General features: G+C 43.4%; 1 long non-coding RNA gene across 1 annotated transcript in view; it reads left to right on the top strand.

The window, feature by feature from the left end:
- LOC132326960 (uncharacterized) overlaps positions 1-3,849 on the top strand; it is a 32,167-nt gene extending 28,318 nt beyond the window's left edge. Inside the window, exon 2 of the long non-coding RNA XR_009486388.1 lies at positions 3,552-3,849. This is a non-coding gene — a long non-coding RNA (uncharacterized LOC132326960). The remainder of the gene's footprint in view (positions 1-3,551) is intronic.
- Positions 3,850-23,110: the final 19,261 nt, after the last annotated feature.

The following is a 23,110-nucleotide window of genomic DNA, read 5'->3' as shown; positions in this document are numbered from 1 at the left end:
GGTGAGGAGTTACCTTTTGTTAAGTGGAACAACCTGATGAACACCTGCCACCAGACACTGATCGTGTGGGACTCCAGTCCTGGTTTGAGAAGCCACTGTTGTATTGAAGTTTCTTTTCAGGCACACAGAAAATGCTGTGGACTTTTTCTGATAAGAAGAAAGTCTCAGAAGTTCAGGTCTTGTCCTCTTCCCATTTACTACAGACAATATACCACTGATATTACATGACTGTTTTCTTGTGAGCATTGGAATGATATGAAACACTTGGTTGGGAAAAAGCTTGGGAAGATCCATGAAGGTGAAAAGATGCAGGAACTGAATTGTAAGTCGTATTGTTCTGTATAAAACACATCTAATTGTCTGGGGTATGAAAAGGACCCATTTTCCTACATGGATGTTGTCTAGGTGGAGCTGACAGTCTGTGCTTTGTGTCTGTAGAGTCTCTTATTCTGTCCAGAAAATATCTCAGATCTAAAAATTTCAAGAAAATTCTCTGCTTTATCAATGACTCAGAGCCCATTATTCTGAGAGTGAGTACATAGACCACAAACACTTGTAAAGTGTGAAAACAGAACACAACGGGGATAAATGAGTCAATGCCAACTAACCATAGTGATGAACAAAGATGTGACATCATCAAAGCTCAAGAGAAAAAGCCAGAAACATCAGAAGATGTAGAACCTTAAGAGAAAGGGCAGAATGGTGGAAGAAGCAGAAGCTGATCAAGATCAATGTTTAACTTGTCTCAAGAAGCAAAAGGACAAGTGACTGACAGCTGCCCATGAGCAGGGGCTCTCTGGGGAATATTCACAGCAGTTTTGAGTCTGGGACAAAATTCAGACTGCAGGGCAGGCTTTTCATAAGATTCCTGGTCTGTGTTACAGATGATGGTGCCAAAAAATGAATTCCAGAGAAATTAGTTAGGAAAGTAAAACTTCAAGCCCTTGTTTCCTCAGGGAAGCAGCATAACTATTGGCTGTAGCTGTGTAGCTTTTCATACCTTTGTGATTTTAAATTTGAAGTATCAATACTTGGATCTGCTACTTTATGGAACATGATCTAACAGAATTCCCAAATCAGCTAGAAACTGATGAGCTTCTACTCCACTGCACAAGATGAGCTTCTCTGCTGTGCATGACTACTGCAAAACTTGTCACCACCCATTCAATGTTCTCAAATGCCAAATTCAATTCTTTCAGGCTTGGGTTAGGTTTGTCTCTTTTCCATATTGTGTACTTATATAGAAAGGACATTTAGAATTCAGGCATCCTTAAAAAAATCTTCGTAGAGGGAATCTTCTTAAAAGGAAACTGCATCTATTTAAAGTAACAAAACATAGAACATGTGTTGCTGGAAAACTATCCTATGCATTAAGAGACATTATTAATGGGGTATGGTTTTTTCCCTCTTTTTTCAATAACCTAAATAAAATTTGGGTTAAAGGGCAGATAAACCAAGGACCCTTGAAAAATTAATAGGAAACAATGAAAGCATCCGCAGCTCCCAAATCCCCTTAGTATATTGTATTCTCTTCTAATGTTATAACCAACATGATTTTAATTGGCTGAAAAAAGGTAAATGATGATAGTAAAGTCACTATAGTGACTTCAGGAAAAACAAAACAAAATTTAAGGTATTCATGAAAAAATTCCCCTTTAAAGTGTACTTCTAATTCAATTTCTGCCTCTATGTTTATCTTGCTGTCAGACAGATGGAACCTATCACCTGCAAAAATTATTTATCCTTCAAGGGATAGGAGTTCTCTCCTGATCTGTGGTTTTCAGACATCAGATGGAAAACATGGCTTGTGCTTGCTGTCCTGAAAAGGGAAATCAGAGCTGGAGCTGAGGCAGTGTTTCCAGCGTGCAGCAGAGTGCACAGGAGGAAAGGCACTGGGCACTTGGGCTCAGAATTGGCACAATGCCTTGTGTGCTTCAAAATGGACATGGATAGAATTGCATCTCTGCAGGCACAAGAGCTGGGGCTGTACAAACTCAGAATTTCAGTTTGAAAGGCTGAGGTAAAAAATACAGGTGGAGTGGGTAAAGTCATTCAGTGAAAGTTAAGAGTAGATTTTTCCTACTCAGTGCAATTGGCTTTGGGTAAATCTTCTTAAAATTGTACCCTGGTTTTAGGTATCCCACTACTATGGGTTTATTTTCTTGGTTTGAAATCCAGCAGGCAAAACCAGAGGGGCTCCAAAGTATTTAGGGGTTAAGAGGAGATTGCTACTTGCTCTGGAGCTGCAGATGTGGCCACTGCTGGAGACATGGATTTAAGGTTCAATAATCTACATTTCTGTAACAACCTGTGGTCTTATTTTTATTTCACTGTGTCTTTCCAGAGTCCAGAAGTCTTTTGTAAATTAGTTTCACTGCTTCCTTTGGGGAGAACTAAACGAAAAACTTATGGCCATGACCTCATAAATTATAAATAGATTTAAATGGTAGCAGTGGGCCAAGCTCAGGAGCTGACATCTAAGAGACAATTGAGCCTTTTGCTGATACTGATAGAGAGTCCACATTCTGGAATTTCCTTTGTGTGACACCAATTCCTTCATCCATAAAAGAATAGCACAAAAGGAAGGAAATGCTTTGCTGTAATTTATACAGGAGAAAACAGAAAAAAGATGTTTGAGTACCATCCCAGTACAGGGGTGAATTAAATGAATATACACATAAAATTTCCGTCTTTAGGGAATTCATGTCAGCATCAGCTCCTTTGTATTCAGAGGAAATCAAAACTAGCATAATGCCACCTTCTGTCATGGCTTCACTTTCCATTAAGAGAGTGCTGCCTTACTGGGTAAAAGGAGATAAAAATTCATCCTCTATTAATCAAAAACATTTTAGAATGTGACCCAATATCTGTACAGGTGAAACACACAGTAATAGCCTGAGCAACATCAGATCCTAATTTAGGCATCTTCTATTATTAATTGTGGCAGGTTTGCTGGAGAGCACAGAATCATATCACAAAGTCCTCTGGGTAACAAAGCCTTGCAGCTCTGTCTGAAGCAGGGCAGATGAGGAGGTTACAGGAGGACACAGCAGAGCCAAAGCAGGTCACTGGATGAGTCATTCGCACTCAGGTATTCACAGCTACCATTTCCTGGTTCCCATCACCAGACAACACTTGTCTTAGCACATTATTCCCAGGTTTCTAAGATTTTATTTTAAAAGCCAGAGTGCATGCTTTGAGTGATCACAGACCAGCAACTGTTCTCTATGAGAGATTCACACAGCCTAGCAAACTCCACTGGACAGCCTCCACCTGCATGGCCTTTCCTTGATATCCATGTCAGTCTGACATGACATGATGTTAAATGAGATCAGGATAACAACAGCCATGGGAGGTCAAGAGATTTGTATGAGTATAATCAGATGTGTGCCTCGAACAGGTAGGTTCTCGCTTTATGAGATCGTGGGAGTTAACTTTCATTTAGCAGAAATAAGCATTCAGTCAACTGAGGCCCTTCTCCTTTACATACAGATAGGCTCCTGTGTTCATCTGCATTCTATAAAGGCTTGTTATTCTTCTGTGTTTATCAGATCTGCGATATGGAGGAGAACAGAAAACGTGTGTGATATCCGCCAGCTGGAATCCATCTGTCTTTTCTCTCTGGAGATGGAGTTTCAAAGGCTACATCCTATCTGCTGTCACACCCTCTCCCAACATGAGAAGCTAAGTGTAAAGCTTGGCCAAAGTGTTGGAAAAACAGTATCTCTTTTGTACATCACAACTATTTCCCTACCTACACAAAAGTAGCATTCTTCCTGTTCTGGCATGCAGGATGTATTGTTGCACTGTATCACAACCTTTTATTAAATAAGAGCAGTCTGGCCAAAATTATTTCAGAGAAAGCTGGTTGGGTTTTTTGTTAGGGTTTTATTTTCTTTTTCAGTTGGACTCTGTGCACCTATGTGTGTGCTGGTTTGTGTACAGAGCAGGGTCAGGGGGACTGTGACTGACAAGCACGAGTGCTGCTTGATTACAGCACAGGATGTGGTCTCATCACATTCTGGGAGGGGAAAGAAACACCTACCTGAATGAAATCCCAGTTTTTTTGCTCTTGAACTGATTGAGGCTTTGCCATTCACTTCACCACAAGCCCTAAGGGACTAAGGAATTTAAGTTTCTCAGGATAACACCCATGACGGAGCAGCATTATTGCAAATCAGCAAGACTCAGTGATGTTTTCTTGCTGTAACAACTACAGCTTTCTGTTCTTTGGGTCCAGCAGCTGCAGCATTTCTGGTAAAGTGCAAACCACATCAGAGAGGCGTGTGAGACACCTTGGGTTTAGCCAAGGAGCTGGGAGGTGTTGGCCCATCCATTCCTTTCCCAGAGCAGCCATCCTTTCCCACCAGCCACCCCACTCCTGAAGCCACAGAGCACTGAGATGTGTGAAAGGCTGGGCTGGTACCCAGCAGTCCTTCAGGAGCCTCCTTTCTCCTTGTGTGAGGCAGATGTGTGTGCCCACAGAGCAGGGAGGGAGCAGCAAGGGCCAGCACAAGCATTTGGCTCCAGACCTTCCCAGCAACTCCTCTTTCACCATCCAGAAGATTTTCCATATCTTTGCAAACTTTTTGATAATTTACTTGCCCATTATCTTGTGCATTTAAAGTGTATATTCCTTTATATATTTCATGGTTGAAGGTTCTTGTCTCACAGATCAGGGGCATAGGAAGAGTACTCTGACTCTGGCCAGAACATCCATCTCCTTTTAGTGGAAGCATAATTTCTTTGGGTTGTTTTCAGGGGGACATGCTTTCTTTGATGATTAACCAGGTAATACCAAATACATGCCCAGATTTACCATCCAACAGACAGCTAGTGGGCCACATACAAGCAAAAAAGGCCTTTGATATCTTTATATTAGCTGTGCATCTCTGGGTATTGCTTACTCTGCTCTGGTCCATGGCCACAGGAAGTAACATCTACCCTGAAAGTGCAATGGGTTAAGAGTGTCAGCAACTTGCACTGGCCTTTCCATTGAACCCCCCATGACATTATGGGTTCCTATTGAAAAACTAGGTCTGGTTGCTAGTGCAAGTGCACACACAGAGATGCACTGTTTATTTTGAAACTGAAGATAACTGAAGTGAGCTTTGGTGGGTACTGGTTATGAATTCCTATGCATATATAATTATATTTTTTACTCATGGGCACTCTACTACAAATAAATAAGCTCAACTTTCACAGACTGCCCTCCATAATTAGGGTGGGACTGAATTTGTTTCAGTCGTGTACAAATAAAGACTTGACAGAGGTGTTTGGCCTTCCCATAGGGCCAGAAGAGATTTATAGCAGAACTGTTCCCCCATCCTCTCAGTAAACTACTTGGTTTGGTCTTTTAGATAATGGGTGTTAAGCTTGTTAACAGGCTAGGGCCAAGCTAACACCTGTGACTGACAGATTTGCCTGGAGAATTGGTGAAGTTTTCTCAAAATGCTCCCCTGATTTCTTCCCTTGAACCTCACTATAGCACAATGGCCTGTATCACAGAACCACAGAGAGAACCACAGAATCACAGAAAGTTTAGGGATGGAAGGGACCTTAAAGACCACTTAGCTCCAACCTGTATGGGCAGGGATGCCACCCACTAGACCAAGTTTTTTTGGTGCCATCAAACCTTGAATCCACCTTCAAAGGTGCTGTGAAACTGGAAGACTCAGGCAAAATCCCATAAAAGCATAAAGTGTTGATTCATGTATTTATGGTGGAGGATCAAATGGCCTCTTCTGAGAAGGGGTTATGTGCTGGAAAAACAGGAGGTCAATGTAGTGAGTTTGGGAAGGATTCCCACGGGACCTAGTCTCAGAGGCATAAAAATGCAAACAATCCTTGAAATAAAGTATGAGTCAACCAAGGATGGAAATCAAGCTGAGGAGCTCAGATAGCTCATGAGTAGTTTAAGCACATGCCAGGCCCAGAGGAAACTCCTGAGTTGCCAGCACTGTTGCCTGCAGATTTTGCAATGGATCTTACATTTCAGGGTAGCTAGAACCCTACCTTGGATTTAGATCCTATGAGAATTGCTGCTGAAGGAGAATAGCTTACAGCAGCCTGGGGCACAGAAATGGCACCCAGTCTCTGTCAGAATTTGTTCTGACAGATAAGCCCTGGCTTGCCAGCCCTAGAGCAAGGTGTATAATCTTCTACAAACAGGTAGAGCGTTCATTGGCAAGGCAAGCTCCTCTGCAACTCCCCTGTCTGCCTTGGGGCAGCACTTCTCAGCATGATGAGTTTAATCTTCCTGCCCATTTCAGCTCCAGAGTCTCTTCTGTCTGCTCAATAAAGGTTCTGTTTCTGGTTATCATGGATGTGAGCTCTTCCAGCACTCTTGCCCCCAGAAGTTCCTCACCTGACAGTGGCCTTGGGATAGCAGCCAGGGCACATCTCACACCAATGTTTCCTGCCTTTGAGACTCGAAAAGCTAAATAGCAAACACAAAGAGTAGGAAGAAGGAAGGATTGCTATTATTATTAAGTTGTGAACTGACTATTGAGAGATTAGCAGACTCCCTCCCAATCACCCAGCAAATCTGCAGGACAGCTGGGGACATTGTCCATAATTTCTGCATCTTTTTCTTGTTCCTTAGGCACAAGCATCTCTCCTCTCTGTTTGTGCTAGCCAGAATGATGTTTCAGTAGCAATGGTTATCAAAAAAGCCATTGAACATCAATGAAACAACCCTCAGCCACTAAAGACCTGGGCTAAGTCTCTCATGGAGAGCTAAGTGAGGGCTGCAGGTCTCAGCAGGTGAGAACTGCTGGTTTACCCCATACCTGGCAGAAAATACCTTTAAATTAATCTCAGCATTACGGCACTTAAATCTGCCAGGGGATCTCAGTCTCCCTAAATGCCAATGCCTTGGTTTTGCTTTGGGTTTTTTTTCTTTCCATAAATACCCTAAAAAATAACCCTAAAAGGCTGACTGTGGTCACACAAGGTGCTTGCAATAGGACCATAAGTAAAGGCCTGTTCTTATGGGAATATCTAATCATAGGATTAACCAGCCTGTCTTGATTCTTTTGTATTTCAGATCAAGACTATTCTCAAACCCTGACACAGCAGCTCTCACAATGCAGCCTGGAGCTCAGCTGAATCCTTAGCTTTATCTCTAATATAAATAACAATGACTTAAATTTCTAGTCTAGCCACTTTAAATAATACAAACTTAATGGACTGAAGACCTGGGGAAAAACAACGTGTTACATATTCCATTGTTTTCTTCAAACCACATTTGTAAACAGTCATAAAATACACTATAAACAATTACCTTCAGATGCAGAGCCAAATGCTGCATCTCATAACTCAAACCCACAGGTAACACAAACAAACTCTTACAAATTCAGGGCTCTCATTTGACATGCAGGACCCCTCACTCTCTGCTCATGCAGCATTCACCAGTTCCTGGGGTAACTTTTGTGTTGTCCTCAACACCTTACTTCAATTTTGCATAAATTTTGTTCCAGATATATTGAGATAAGGTCACACCTGTGTTCTGTCTCTCTGTCCCCTGCTTCTGGCTCTTAGGCCATGGTGAGCAGCAGTTACTGTAATGGGTGATGCTACTCACCACATCCCAGCAGAGGGTGTCCCAGAAATATATCATATAATGGTGATAGAATAAGCCCCCCTGGTTAGAAACATAGAGAAACAACATTGTCTGTGATGTTTGGCCCTATTTGGAATAAATTCATACAAAGAGCTGAGAACAGCCTCAGTTCTCTTGTTTTTGAACATTGCAGGGGTTACCATCTACAGAGGAACTTTTGTTTCCCATTTCTTGTTTCCTTACTACTTCCATTTAATGACACAGATTCAGTGCAGATTCATGTGAAGTCACATCCATAAAGGCACTGGGTACAATGGCCCATTCACCATGGCCATTTTCTGGTATTCTGATGCAGTAAACTGCTAAGCTCTACCTAAGTGGCCTGTGGGCAGAAGGGATGTTGAGCCAGGTCCCAGAGTCAGGTTCCACTCTGCGTGCAAAGACAATAAGGGCAAATACAGAGAGGTCAGATGTGAAGGAAAAATATAATAAATAAAAGGAAGAGTGACCAGTACACACAAGAACCTGGCTGCTTGTCTCACCTCCAGGAACCTGGTTCCTGTCTCTTGTAGGGAAAGGAGACCAGGTCTGCCTTTCCCTACAAGAGACAGGAACCCTTTTGCTATTTCTCTGGGAGCCCCCAGGATCCTTGAACCCTTTGCTACTGCATTCCTACAAGCAGCTTTTCCTCAGTCCTCCTTGTGAGTGACCCTGCTCTTCAGGAAATAAAATTTTGAGCCATGAAAGGGATAGCCTGGATATTGTAGCACATGGATGGAACCAGAAAAGGAATCTTCCAGAGATTTAATATGGTTTAATAGTATGGCTGTTGTCATCATTTAATGCCTCTCTAGCAGCATTTCCATTGCTGGTCCTGTCCTGCACAAGCTACACTGAACCAGAAACAAGCCCACCTGCCTCTTGCTAGGTGTGCTGGCATTGCCTCAGAGTCTTTCCAGGGTATTAAACCATGAGAGTCCTCTCCTTCCAAACAGCAATAATGGCAAGGAGCATTAGCAGGGCTTGGACTGGAGTTTAATTCAGGCTAAAGATGCAATGTTGGAGCAGCAGGGCAGGCAGCCAAGGGCTCTTTCATAACTGGGTGGGTACAGCAGTATATGTGGGAAGAATGGCATGCCTCAGATGTACTGCAGCACAGAGCACATCCAGCACAATGCTGGCTCAGCTCTTGCTGGCACCACCATCCAATTGCTGCTGTTGTTTGAGGTCAGACACAGCCTGGGCAAAGGCCTTTTATGCCCCAGCCCCACATACTGGGTGAACTCTGCATGCAGATACGTTCAGCTCTTGGTTGGTTGCACGCTGGGGTTGTCGGTTTGCTGTCCTTTGAAGTGAACATCCAAGCAGGTGGCCACAATGGCTCCTGGCCACAGTCCCCACTTCCTTCCTGCCCAAGAATGTCCTCCATGACAAAAACTTTCCATGTGTTGCTAGCCAGGATAGGAGGGGAAGCAGGAGAAGGTGTTGGACAGACACAACGATGTTTGTGAGTCCTCTCTCCACGGCCTGGGTTGCAGCTTCACCTCCATTCAGCTGTGAATTGCACACTTAGAAAGTGCTGCATAAGGGTGGTGGAATTTGAACAGCAGCAAAAATAAAATTTGGGGGGAAATCCTGCCTGCATAAGATTGGTGGAAAACCAGAGAAGTGTGGCACTTGCATGAGGCAGTGATGTTACATACAGCACAGGGCATGATGATCCTCAGTAGATTCAGGATTTCCATTCATTTCTCTATTAATTTCTTGTTCCTCTAAGGAAGAACTCATGCACATTGTACCTTGATTCTTTGAGTAAACCCTCATCAGGAAAACTGACTTCTACTTTTTGCACATCCATCTCAGAACGAGCTTGAAAGGCATGCTTTCAGAAAGCCCAATTCTCCTTTGAAATTACATGAAGTTAGAGGGATCAAACAGATATGAAGTTAATGTAAGGGGGGGGAATTGTCTGGAGCAGCCAGAAGGGACCATTATGATGGTTTTGTATGGCTTTCTTCATGAGCTATAGAATTTTACCTGGTGATTTGTGAGGCCAGGGAACACTTTGATAATAAAATCAGACCCTTGCCAGGCCTGACAGCCGTGTGCCAAGTGAGCGGCAGGCACACCTCTTCCATTAACCTCTGCCCCAGTAACAGAGACAATGAAACAAGAATAATGCCATCCTGTAATAAGAAGTTGAGCCTTTCTCCACTGTACAGCACTGTTTGTGGCACAAATGGAAGGCTAGAAAGCAGCTTTGAACATAACCCTTACATCTAAAGTTTGCTCATGGTCAAAGAAGCCGTAAGTGTGGCCCAGGGCTACTCAGCAGCTGTGAGTGCATGAATTAGAGAAAATGCTGTTTTCACCCACCCAAAGCATCTTTTCTATGGAAACTAAAGCTCTGTGGCTTAAGATCTGTTTCAATTCTTTCATCCTTAGCTATCTAGCCAGAACCAGTAACACAGTCTGTCTGTAGCCCATGGGGAAAGGCAGGTAGCAGCTTCGGTGTTTCCCTTGGGAGAGGATGATTTGCCACCTGGAGGTGTCTGCCCCTGCTGGTCATAGCAGGACCATAAATGGCTAGGTTGGGTTGAAAGGCAAATGTTAAGATGAATAAAGCCCATGAGAGAATTTCCAGCCTGAAGTTGCACCAGTATAACTTTGTGCAGTGCTGTACCAGAGCACTGCACGATTTTTGATGAGGTTTCAAGCAAACTAGGGGCTGATGCAAAACTTCATCCCAAAATGGAGCCCTTAATGCCTTAATGCCACAGGGTTTCCTCAACACCTTGGGAAAGTCACTTTATTGTGGTTTTTAGGAAGACATCAGATAGGCTCACAATCACATCATCATTTATCCACCTTGCAGAGCAGCTACTGTCAGCGAGCTGCAGAGTCCTGTCACAGTACTGATCCTCCTATTCTTTACAGGACCTGTCTCTGCCATTTCTAGGGAGTAACACTGTGTTTGCACTTTGGAAACAGCAGGGAAAACAGATTGTGGGTGTCCTTGGTTCAATTCCCTGCTTAGCTTGAGACAGCTCAGATATCCCACCACTGGAGAGCCCTAGGCACAGCTGCTTTTCAGACCCACAATGTCTGTCACTGATCTTGTCCTTACATCTAGAAAGAGACCACAAAATTCATGTGGTAGGACAGGTCCTCTAGCAGAGGGGTTAGGGTATTTCTGGGGAAAAGGACACAGGACCTGTGCCCAAGGAGCCACCTAGGTATTTTGCATTTAAATCCTGGGGTCAGGGGGAGAAGGATCCTCACAGTGTATCAGACTCTGTAAGGTCCTCTGGGAGCTAAATCTCACTATCTTGATTAACAGAAGGGAATGAAAGCTGGATTTCTGGCAGACCCATCTGGAACATCCATCACAAAAACCATGATTCCATTCCCCAAGCTTGAGAAGGTCCTGCTGGCTGCTGCTGGGGAAGCCTCCACAAGCTACATCAGAGGGGTCTGTGCTGGGAAAATCAATAAACTTGCAGCGTGGCTCAGCACCTTTATGCATGATTTTACTGGCCTCTTTCCTACACAAACAGTATTTTGATGACTATTTGCCTTTTGTGATATTTATTTAGAAAGAAAGATTTCCTCTGTCTTAAAACTATTTAAATCTGTCTTCCCATTCAGACCACTCATCTGATATAGAACAGTACATGGACTTTCATCCAATGCCAAAGAACTGAGAACAAAACAGGTATCTCTGAACTGCAGAGAGGGGCAGTGTGGGGACAGGCAAATCCTCTTGGGCCCTGCAGCTTACACAGGCTCAGGGAGTTTTACTTGCACAGTCTGCCTACAAACTGCACCATGCAGCATCTGTATTTCATCTTTAATGGGGGAGTCCTGCCATTTCACTTCTGATTTCTTAATGCTTGGTTCCTACAAGCAAAACAATGTCTCTTTGCTCACACTGTTTGAAATACATGAAAAAAATAGTCAGTGGGAGATGGAACTAAAATTGCAGAATTAACCTCATATGTGCTGTAACTCTGTAAACTGTAGGAAGAACAGCCAGAGCCAAACAGCAGCAATGAGGTCTGGGTTAGGGCAGGAGAAAGATATTGAAGCTGACTCAGATGAAAGATGCTATTGATTATTTCCTTTTTTATTATTATTGAAAATAAAAAGAAAACTGAAGTTTTGTATATGCTTTATACATGGTAAAAGAAGTTAACCTCCTTTCTTGCAGTCTAAGTGGATTTGACACTTGAGGAGGGGTCATCTGACTTTTTTTTTACTCTTTTTTTGAATTTTTTGCCTTCTCCTCGCATAGTTAATTAAATATAATGATTCTTCTCTCTCTCCTCTTTTCCTTGAATGTTCCAAGAATTTCTCTTTTACTAACTCTGATTTTTCTTTTTTTTTTTTGTCATTTGGTAGCTTGCTGTGTTGTCAGTAATGTACCAGTCCAGATAAATTTAAACAGGTCTAGTAATACTTAAGGGTGCCCATAGCTGCTTTTGAATGTTTTTTTGCCCCTCTAAAAGGCCCCATTCCTGTGATTACCTTCTGCCTGATCACTGTGTACAAGCCAACAGCTCAGCAGTGTGGGGGTGTGACAGTCTTGAGACATTTCCACAGTACCCAGGGGCAGTAAATTAAGGTTGACATGACCCACCAAGCACATGGCAGCTCCATTGTCAGAGCTCGTCTAACAGGAGAGATTGAATTTCACACTATGTTTGATATTAAATCTCTCCCAAGCACAAGCTGACTTGGCTGAGTGGAAAAGACATTGGAGGATCAACAGTGAGGTTCTTGGCATGGGAAGGTGCTAAATACTCTCTGCCTTCGTTTGAAGCATCGCCTTGCAGCCCCAGCCTGAGCTCAGAGGTGCACAGAGGATATTGGGGCTGCCCACGTGCCTGTGCCACCCCAAAACCAGCAGCTGCACCTTGCTCCTGACCTCAGTGCCAGCCCTCTCCCTGCAGATGCGTGCTCACTGTCTCTCCTCTCAGGATTCCTCAGGCTCCACCACCCATTCCTGATCTCCTGTGTCCCCTCACCTTCTGCAGTGTCCCAGGATTGTCTTACTGGCTGCTGAGCCAGGAGGAGCACATGCTGCTCTGCTGGCCACCCCAGCCTGGCCAGTTGGCCAGAGGATGGATCCTGCTTGAAAGCAGTGAGAGGTCACCTGTGGCTCGAGCCAGGCATCTGAAATAAATAAGTGGTTTGAACTCTCCACGGATGGCACAGAAGGTGCTCTTTGCAATAGGGAGATTGTCTTTCAAGCTGGTAAAATGCAGTGCTTAAAACTCCACATGCAAATTATTCTCAAGCTGAAATGAAAAACTAGACTGAAAGAGTCCATTCAGGCATCAAACGCAGGAAATCAGAGAATCATAGAAAATCACAGAATCAGAGAATCATTTAAGTTGGAAAGGATCTTTATGATTGTCTAGTCCAACCATAAAATTACATAATCATTCAGCAAAGGGAACCTATATACTCTAACTCTCCCATTGCAGTCTCCTGGCAGCCCTCATGAAGGCCACTATCTCTTTCAACTCCTCTGAAATCCAGAGCTTGATTAGTGGGCTACTCCAATGACATTTGATTCTAGCAGTGGCTTGATTAGTCCACACTGGATATTGTGAGCGATTACCCTGGGGATTTGAGGTACTGGGATATCTACAACCCCCCCAGTGGGTAAATGCAGTTTCCAGCCCCATTACAATTGGTGTCTGCTGGAAAGCCAGACACCAAATCAACATTTCACAGACATCTGTCTGTGCCTGAAGATGTAGATGTGTCCTTGGATACCTTCACAGCCTTTGTCACATGTCTAGTTGATGCTGTTCAGGAAAACTTGTTAGCACAAAATATTCAGAGAGTTTAAATAGCTCAACCTGAAATAGTCCAATGTGCAATTTTGCTCACAGGGTTTTAAGGAAAGAAAAGGGCTTTTGAATCAATTTGCATAATTTTTCTCACAGGACATTGCATTTCTCCCAGTTATGTGATATTGGGATGAGGATTTTCATTTGTGCAAAATACTAGAGTACTTTTCTGTCTCTAGAAAGGCCACCAATCTTGATATGAAGACAATATGAGATGGAGAAATGGCTGTTTCTCTTGCCACTTTTTGCTTCAAGGGTTACTTGCCTTCACTGTTAAAACTCAGACTTTATCATCAGCTTGAAACCATCTGGGTTCAGCACTTAGGCACTCACTAAAATGTTCTCCATAAACTGAGAGAGCACTTTAGAACCTGGTGGTTTCTTCATGAGTGGACATGTAGATGTTGTAACCAATTCAACCACTTCACTTCCTTTGGACTTCCTTTGCTGAACAGAGTACTTGGTATGTCCCAGGTATATGTGGAGGCATTTTCTTCAATCTTCAAATAATTTTAATGGCATTTCTGTCAATTATAGGCACCAAAACTGAGTATGTTTTTACACTGTTTGGGTGGAAGTATCTCCATACTTAAAGTGTCCTTCCTAACCCCTTGGATAAACCATGACAGCAGAACTCAGTCTGATGAGTTTTTCCACATTGGCCTCTGGATAATTCTGAACTAGTTTTTTCTCTTTTCCCCATGTATGTACTGCATTTGGCTGAATCACAATATATTCTACCACAGTTATGCTTCTGGTTGACCATGCCGTTCTTATTCCTGGCTGTACTACCAACTTCAGAGTTTTCTTCAAATTCTATCAGTGAATTTTTTTTCCAGTTTCATTCATAAAAAGTTCTGAAAAATACTCAGATGGTTCCTATTGCTATGTCTTGCAGAAACATCCCTGTTCAATAATCCCCCACTAACAGAGGCTTTTGGGGAGCTGTCAGCATGAGATGGTTCTTATGCTTTTTTAAAGTGCACTGACTACTGTGTTCCCATAACTCTCAGAGATCCCAGTGGAAACTGGAATTCTCAGCCTGGTCCTCAAGGCAATGTCAAAGAAATATATTAACAATTCTGCTGGATATTAAAAACACATTTCCCCACTCTGTGATCTGTTTGTAAAGACTGATTGGCTAAGCATGAACAAAAACTAAGGCTTTCAGGATTTTTAACATATTTTTCCTAGTAATTTTAGTTTATTTATCAATACCCATTTCAAATATTTTTATACTTGTAGCAAAATGTCATAGTGAGTGTCATAACAGGGGAACCAGTACGCCAACAAATATGTTCTGCAAAGTCCTTGCTTTCAGCAAAGATTCCAGTCTCTGGGTTACATTAAAATAACTGCACCATTGTGCTCCTTCAGACAGGCCATGGTTGGTGTCTCACTCCCTGGATGAGGGCTCTCCTCTGGGAAAACTGACAACATGAGCACCCATGCTGTCAGATTCCAGATGAGGTCCCAAAAAAGTCTTACCAAGGAAGTAGTTCTGGAAATGTCCTGTTTCTACACAGCTTTTAGGGTGCCTGGGACTGACTTTTCCTTAGGTACCAAAGCAGCCTCTGGACTGTGTCTCTTTACCCCAGGCCACCTGGCAAAGCACTGAGGAAATGAGGCTGCAGATGTTCCACAGTCCTTCACAAGCTGAGACTTTCTGTCTGCTCAGGGAGCAAAAGAGACTCATAGGAGGATAAATTCAGCTGTATACATGGCTTATGTGACTAAAATAACTGCACATATGTATAATGAGGGAGAAAGAGTGCATATACATGTTCATACATAGGCTGCTTTCTTTCTTTGAGGCACTTTGTCTACTAATTAAATACCAAATAAAGGCTGTGCTACTTAGTGATTCAGTACTTTCACATTTTCTAGTTGTAATCTACTTTGAGTCTCCCCAAGGGTCCTACACAAGCCCTGGATTACTGACACTGGCTCAGGCAGCAGATACTCCTGGAGTGCACTGTGCACCAGGGAGCAGAAATACCAGCTGAACTGAAGGGAGCAGTGAGGTTTGCAACAGCATCCACACTGGGAAGCCCAGGATGAGCATAAAATGATTTGCATTTTCTTCCAGCTGGCAGAAGAAACTACTTGCCATATCTTCAGCTGACAGAAATCTGTGCAGCTGCACTGGCTTCTAATCAATTGACTTCAAGCAAACTCTGTGATCCAGGTGATGTGATCCCTCTCAATGACAAATAAAAACGGTAACACAACTGCATGCCACACCTCCCAAACCCTTCCCAGCAGCCAGGTGATGTGATCCCTCACAATGACAAATAAAAATGGTCCCACATCTGCATGCCAGACCACCCAAACCCTTCCCAGCAACCACGCAGTGGCAAAGGACACCAAAACCCCCAGTGGCACTAGGAAGAGAACAGTGGCAGGAGGCTCCCAGCAAACTCTGCTAGAGAAACACAAGCCACTGAGACCCATTTTTGCCCCTAGATTTTCATTGGATTGTAGAGTAATTGGAGTTTCAAGGAACATTTAAAGGTCATCTAGTCCAACCCTCCTGCAATAAGCAGGGACGTCTCCAGCTAGATCAGGTTTCTCAGAGCAACCATGGTCCTTGAATGTTCTCAGGCAGGAGTTATCTACCACCTCTGTGACAAACTGTTCCTGTGTTTCAGTGCCCTGACTGCAAAAACCTTCTTCCTTAAATGCAATCCAAATTCACCCTCTTTTAGTTTGAAGGTCCCTTCTTGTTCTCAGTGCTCCTCAGTGGCTACTTGGTCACATCCAGCCCTTTCAAGCAGGGCTTTGTCTGTAGTGCAAGATGCAGCTCTGACCAAAGGTGGGCTGGCTATGATTACATAATTACTCACTTTCCAGCCCAGAGATAACCTAAACCACCCATCAGTGCTGAAGATCAGACAGGTTGCTTTCAATTTCACAGACTACCTGGTTCAGAGTAATCCTTTGTCAAATCAGTGCTGATTTCTAACAACAAATAACAAACAGCAATACCACCATTACCTGCACCAGTCATAACAATGCTAAAATGTTTTAGGAATTTTTTTTTTTTTTTTTGCCATGGGACTTGATTAATTTACTTTTCTGAACACTATCATGGAACTTATGGCAAAATTGGATTAAAAAGATTGAAAACCAAGCACATAATAGAGTATGTAACTTATCAGCAGAGACTGCCTTTGGTTCTCATCTGTAACTTAATAAATGAGAAATAAACCCCATGTAACTCAGAAAGAGAAGAAAAAAAGAAGGCAAGAAGAGTAAAAGAAAGGGAAACCCTTGAGCTGAGAAACCTGGGTCAAGAAATCCAACACTGCAAGAACAGAAAGTGCTCGGATCTGTATTTTTGTTCAAGGCAAAGGTGACATGCCAGGTCTGGGCTGGGACTAAATTCAGATACAAGCTATAAGCAGTGCCAGTACTCAGGAATGCTGGAATTGGTGTTCTGCTGAGATTTCATTCACAGCAGTGTGCACCAAAGTGAGCACCCAGGCAGTGCACTGATGGGAATTGGTGGGGCCAGTGCAGTTTTTTCATTCACAGAAATGCACAGCAAAGCAAGCACCCACACAGCGTGCTGATGAAAATTAGTAGAGCTAATGCAGTTCATATGACAAGTCTGACTTAAAGAAATATTGCTGGCACCACAGGATGTCAGCTGGGGCTTTTAATTCCTAACTGGACTCATTCAGACTGGCAGCTCTGTCTGGCTGGGCTCTATACAGGTGTTTTTCCACTTCTGGCTGCTATTTTTCCCCAGGAGGACGTGGGCCAGACCTCCACCAGCCTCCCTGGGCACAGGGTCAGTTTTGGGGGCACGTGGGGATGCGGGGAAAACTTTTACACAGCCAAACAACATTCTGGCCTCTGGCTCTTGAAAAAGTTTCCACTGTCTGCCAAGCCCTTCAAACTGCCCAAACACTTTGGAGATTACAGTATCCCATTTTGCTGCCATGGGAAACTTGTTTCACTGCATTAACTGTCAGAAAACAGAGCACACCTTTTCTGGGGAGGGATGTTTTGTCTCGTTATTATCAAAGTGCAGAGTTAGGCTCTGAGCAAAGCTTTGTGGTGTTTCACTTAGGACTCCCCACGAGGGCCCTATATCCAAAGGCAGCACAGGCACACTTCTGCATTTTTGTCTAGGCTGAACACCTACACTTGTACCAACTATAGAGCTCTGGCTTGTGTCTCCCACCCACAGCTCACATTTCTCTTGGATTAGTGTTCTCCCATCAGTGCTATTAATGCAGTCACATCAGGGGATCCAGTTGCTTTGTGGCCTGGAAGGCCCCTAACCATCCCCAAATTAAAGCTCTCTAGGCAATAAGATAGTTGGGCCCTAAGGATTTTCTTGGAAATGTGCTCTGAATGAGCAAACAGAAAAGAAATTAGTGCTGTGTTGATCCTCCTGGCTCTAAGATCACTTTTTGCTTGGTTTACTAAGAATTAATAAGCACTAAAGGGAAGTTAAACCAGCTTTAAAAAGTCTTTGTCACATGATGTCTCTTAATATACCTAGTGAATATTTCCAAGGCACGTGTCTCTTTGCAGGTGGAGGCTCCAGTGAACGTCTGAGCCATTTTACACACATTTAAAATGCACTTTCCTCACCATCCATGCTAGAGAAATCTGGACTTGGGATTCCATTCAAAGGGAGAAAATTAACTTCAAGCCATGGGTGCCACATGCTGGTCCCATGAGCAGAACAGGAGGGCAGGACATGTATTTGGCATAATCAAACCTCCCTTCCCTGGATAGGTGCTGGCTGCATGGAGAGGATCTGAATATGTGCAATTTAATAGGTGAAGGAAGAAGGCAAGAAGAACGAGCTCTCCAGCCTGGATTTATCTGACCTTGGTTTAGGTGTAGGAAATACATGGATGTCAGCCTGTCTGTGCCCATAAAAAGCAGTAGTCTGAGCAAAGCAAAGCTTTCTCCTCCCTCCAGATATTAGTTCAGCTCACCAAGATCTGAGTCATAGATTTGCCTCTATCTCCATTTATTATGAGAAGAGCCCATGGCAAATTCACTCCTAACTCACACATGCTAGCAAGGTGTCTGTGTTTATATGGGCAAATATATGGGATGAAGCTATATTTGGATTTTAGCCATGAAACAGCCAGGGACAGACCCTCTTATGTGGTCAGTCACACTCATCTAGTATGAAACTGTTGTTCTTGTTCTGGATAAACATCCAGCAACGATGAAAGCCCTCATCACACCAAAGTGCTGTTTTCAAAGGGGATTGCAAAATCTCTTTCCTAACAGGGTTTCTAAACATACAGCCTTAAACTTACACTTGCTGAAATCAATTACAGAACTTACAGGTGACTTTCTTCAAGGCTACCTGAGGCCCATAAACTGCTATGCATGGCAGAAAACTCCTTGAACACTGGCTTGGTTCAATGATTTCTCTTCCTTGGTTCCCCCTTCCCTCAAGGGCTGCCAAGCTCAGAGTTTTTAACAAGCTGACACCTCTGAATGCACATTCCTGCTTACCTTCCCAAGGTGCTGCTCCCTATCTTTTGGTCTTGTGAAGCTAATTTATGAAATGTAACAAAAATATCAGACAGTGCCAAGGTCCCAAGGGCATAAATAGGTGTTAATGTCCCTGCCCAGCTTCCCCTGAAACCCCCCCCCGACTCCTGCCCGTGTCCCAGGACCCCATTTGAGCTCAGCCCAGGGACATCAACACCATCCTCAGCTGGTGACAGTCCTGTCCACAGTCTCATCTCCATTTGCTCCTGCCTTTTAGTGGACTTTGTTCCCCCAGGCCACCTCTCCCCATTTGGTGCCTATTTGATCCCAAGTTTGGGCAGACATTGGTCATTAAAGATGTTGAGTGTTTTCTGGGTTAATATAAGGTTACCTAAAATCTAAAAAAAAACCCAAAACCCTACATTTTTCATTGATTTTGTTCTTTTGCCACTGTATCGAAAGTGACCAGAAGAAGAAGCAGAGCAGCAAATTCAGAATTCACCTTGAAGATGGATAATTCTGTGGGATAATTCTGTCTTCTTTGAGGGAAGACAGACAGGGGCTAGGCTCCATCCTCTCCTAAAAGTTAGGAATGGGGATGACCTTATGACTCATCCCATTCATAGGATCTGAATCAACTGCATTGTTTTTATTTTGTTTGATTATTTTCATGTGTAGGAAGCTTAATTTCGGGGTCATGCAGGTGAATAAGGTAGAGATTTTAACATCCTCTGGGAATGGTGGGCACAATATTATCCAGGTGCTCAGTCTAGCCCTGACCTGCACTCCAAAAGGCCACATTATTTGCAGGGACAGGAGACAACATCCAAGTCAAAGCAGGACTTGGATTCCAGAAGGTGGTGGGGACATAGGGCTAAAATAAAACACCCATCTCAAACCCTCTGTTCTGTGAATAATATCAGGAATATGTCCATGAACTCCTAACTGCACTGCTTAGCCTCTAGAGATACCAACACCTCCCGTTATGCCATGACCACACTGGAATGATTCCTGCAATTTCTCAGCATCAGCACTAAAATACCCCTCACCCCTACACCACCTGTGGTCATTGAATGTGCCTTATAAACATCAAAACACTTTCCAGAATAAATCTTCAGAGGTCTGCAAGAAACTGTTTAACAGCTCCTCTCACTTTTTACCTTCTGCACTAAGAAAGGGAAGTGGCAGAAAATCTTACTGAACTTCACATATTTACTTTCACTAATGGTAGGCCACAAATCTGACTATGAGACCCTATCAAGACATACCATAGACTGTTTTCTAGTCAGTCCATGCACATCTCTCTATTACCAGTGAACAGTTAGACAAAAATGTCCTTTGGCCTCTGTCTGCCTGGAAAATTCATCTTACTCTTAAAATCAGTTGGAAGTTCGATTTGGAAATCCTTGGATAAGTTAGTCTTAGGGTAGTGTTTTCCAGCACAGAAATAAGCTAGGCTAGGAAAATATTTTACTCTCCATAGAGTCATTCACTTCTATGAAAAAAATAAAACTCATTCTTTAATGGGAACAATTGCCTCTAAAAATGTGAATCATTCATGGGTGGTGCCTTCAGCTTCAGTCTTGAAAGCAATGAGAAACGTGAGAAGGTCCTGGGCTGAAATGGGGCTTGTGCTAACTGAAATGAAGCACATCAAGTGATGGTCACCGTGCCAGGCACGCATTCCTCAGGGGGCAGAAACCCAGAGCCACCAGCACCACCCCATCACCCATGCCCCAGAACAGTTTGCATCCTCACAGAAGGGCTGTGAGCAGTCCAGCCACTGAGAACCAAGTACCTTGTGAGCACCTTCACCTGGGCTAATCTGCTCCGCTACTTCTGCAAAATCTGCTTCCTCCTCTTTCTCATTACTGATGCCATACTGCCCATCCAGTTGAAAAAACCTGGTGTCAGTTGTTTTAAAACATTTCAAAAGGTGAATAATTTGGGGTTTATTTGAAGACTTTTGCAGAGTAAATTGCAAGCAATTCCTCCCACTCTGACAACGCTTTCCCAGACCAAAGACAAACATTTGGGACTGTTGGTTCATACGTGCTATGGATCTTCCACACTGAGATTGGAGAAATGTACACGGGCTGGGAGCAAACCCCACGGGCTGAGTGTGGGACTGCAAACCCCACTGGCATCTGGAGTGAGCTGCAAACCACTTCACTTTCCATGGAATGTTGGCATAACACAGAATGAGGGGCAAAATCTGCCATCAACTTCCTTTGGCCACAGTCTTGAACAGCGTGTGCTGAAGGCAAATGACAAAAGCAGCTCTGAGAAGGTTGGGGAAATAAGTGGTTTTCAGCTACAAACACAGAGAGAATTGGCTTGTCCCGTGCTGCTCTGTGCATGTGCAGAAATCACCAAGGGAGCCAATACAATAGAGCAACAATACACCTGAGGAGCCCAAAGAGAGGTCAGGGAGACACTTCCACCATCTTCTCCAGGAATTCCCTTTGGATAAATCAAAAAAGTTCAATCTCCAGCAGTCTCAGTGTTTAAAATATGCTCAGCACCAAAGACAAGCACCCAAAGCCCACAGTTCCATGTTTCAGCAGGTTAATTTTGTAGATGTGACTATACCAAGAACAAGTTCCTCCAGGAAGCTACCCCACTGCCTCACTCAGAGCATTTGGTGGGCTAGAAAAAAAATAAAAAAGAAAAAATAAATTAATTTAATTTTTTTTTAAAATCAACACCCAAACCACTGCTTTCTAGAATCAGAAACCATAAGGCAGAGAGTTCCACTTTATCCCTATCTGCCTAAATATATAAATAATCCAAAATCTGAAGTGTGTGTTGGACAGCACCCTCAGGCTATCATTTTACACCCAGCTGTTATTCTCAGAGGATTCTCAGTAAATCCAGAAATAGACCCAGCCAGGAGTCGGGAACAGGCTCAGAAGAGAATGTCGCCATATGGCAGCTCCTGACTGTTGCATAAATGTATTGATTAGCTGAACCAGCTTCAGGATGTCTCTATTAAGGACAGTAGCATCAAGGGGATAAGTAAAATTATCAGAAAGATGAAGCAGCACCTGAACTGTCTGTTCTTTTCCATTTAAGCATCTTCTTGTTCAAAGTATGGCACTGATCACTGAGAAAATCTGTTAGTTCAGTTTAAATCTCGAGCTTAAAGGAAATTCTTAAATAAAAATAAAATATAATAATAATATTTTATTGCTATGACAACCCAGAATTGCATATTAGCAACCCAAATGACAATATTCTTCCTTCTCTTGCATTGACATTGGCAAGGAAAGAAATTATGTTGGAGTTTTTAATGTAAGTTTTCAAAAGGGAAAAACGATCGCACATTAAAACCCGCCATGAAAATAGAATCCTCAAAGAGAATTTTCTTTAGCTGTTTAAGCAGCTAGTGAGTGGGTTTTGAACTGTGTGCTTTAATCCAGAGAGGAACCTGCTACAAAACAAGTTCTCCCATTCACTTGAGTGACCAAGAGAAAAACCATTTTATCACAGAGTCACAGAATGGTTTGGGTTGGAAGGGACCTTAAAGATCACTCAGTTCTAACCCCTGCCACCAGCAGGGACACCTTCCACTAAACCAGGTCACTCAAAGCACCATTGCGGTCACCAACAGTCCAAGACCAGCTCAAGGGGGACAAGAGCTGCAAACTTTAACTTTTTCTGGGACACAGAAGTCTTCATTGTGTCCCCTTTGGTGACAGGTGACACACCTGGAGCAGTGGGTCATGGGAGGGGACAGTTGCAGTGAGCCAGCTGAATGAGACAGGGGATGGAGCCAAAATGTGGGGCTCTTAAAACTGTGTCCTGCAGCTCAGAACCTTGTAGGGACCTCACCGTGCTCTGACAGCAGAGCCAAGTAAGAGCTGGTCAGGATGGATCAAATGGATGCCAGCCATCAAAAGCCACTTCCTCAGAGAGTGAGATTTAGCAGGACTGGGATGATAAAGAAGACAAAAGGAAAGATATTTTGACTTCAAAAATAGGTCAAACATCAGGTATTGGGCTGCATATTCCCTCACCCTTCACTAACAGAACAGCCTTCTCAAAGGGGCAAAATGACCTTTTTCTTGCTGCTGCTCCTGCTGCATTTGTCTGAGCCCTGAGGAGCCTGTGCAAATCTGTATTGCCCCCCAGCAGTCTGGGGGGGTCTAGAGACGAAGGCAGGGGACCTGGCAGGTCCAAATAACAAAATCCATCCTTGGCACAAGCC

Source organism: Haemorhous mexicanus, chromosome 4 (genome assembly GCF_027477595.1).
Source record: "Haemorhous mexicanus isolate bHaeMex1 chromosome 4, bHaeMex1.pri, whole genome shotgun sequence".
NCBI classification, from domain to species: domain Eukaryota; kingdom Metazoa; phylum Chordata; class Aves; order Passeriformes; family Fringillidae; genus Haemorhous; species Haemorhous mexicanus.
This window is presented reverse-complemented; position numbering and strand designations above follow the sequence as displayed.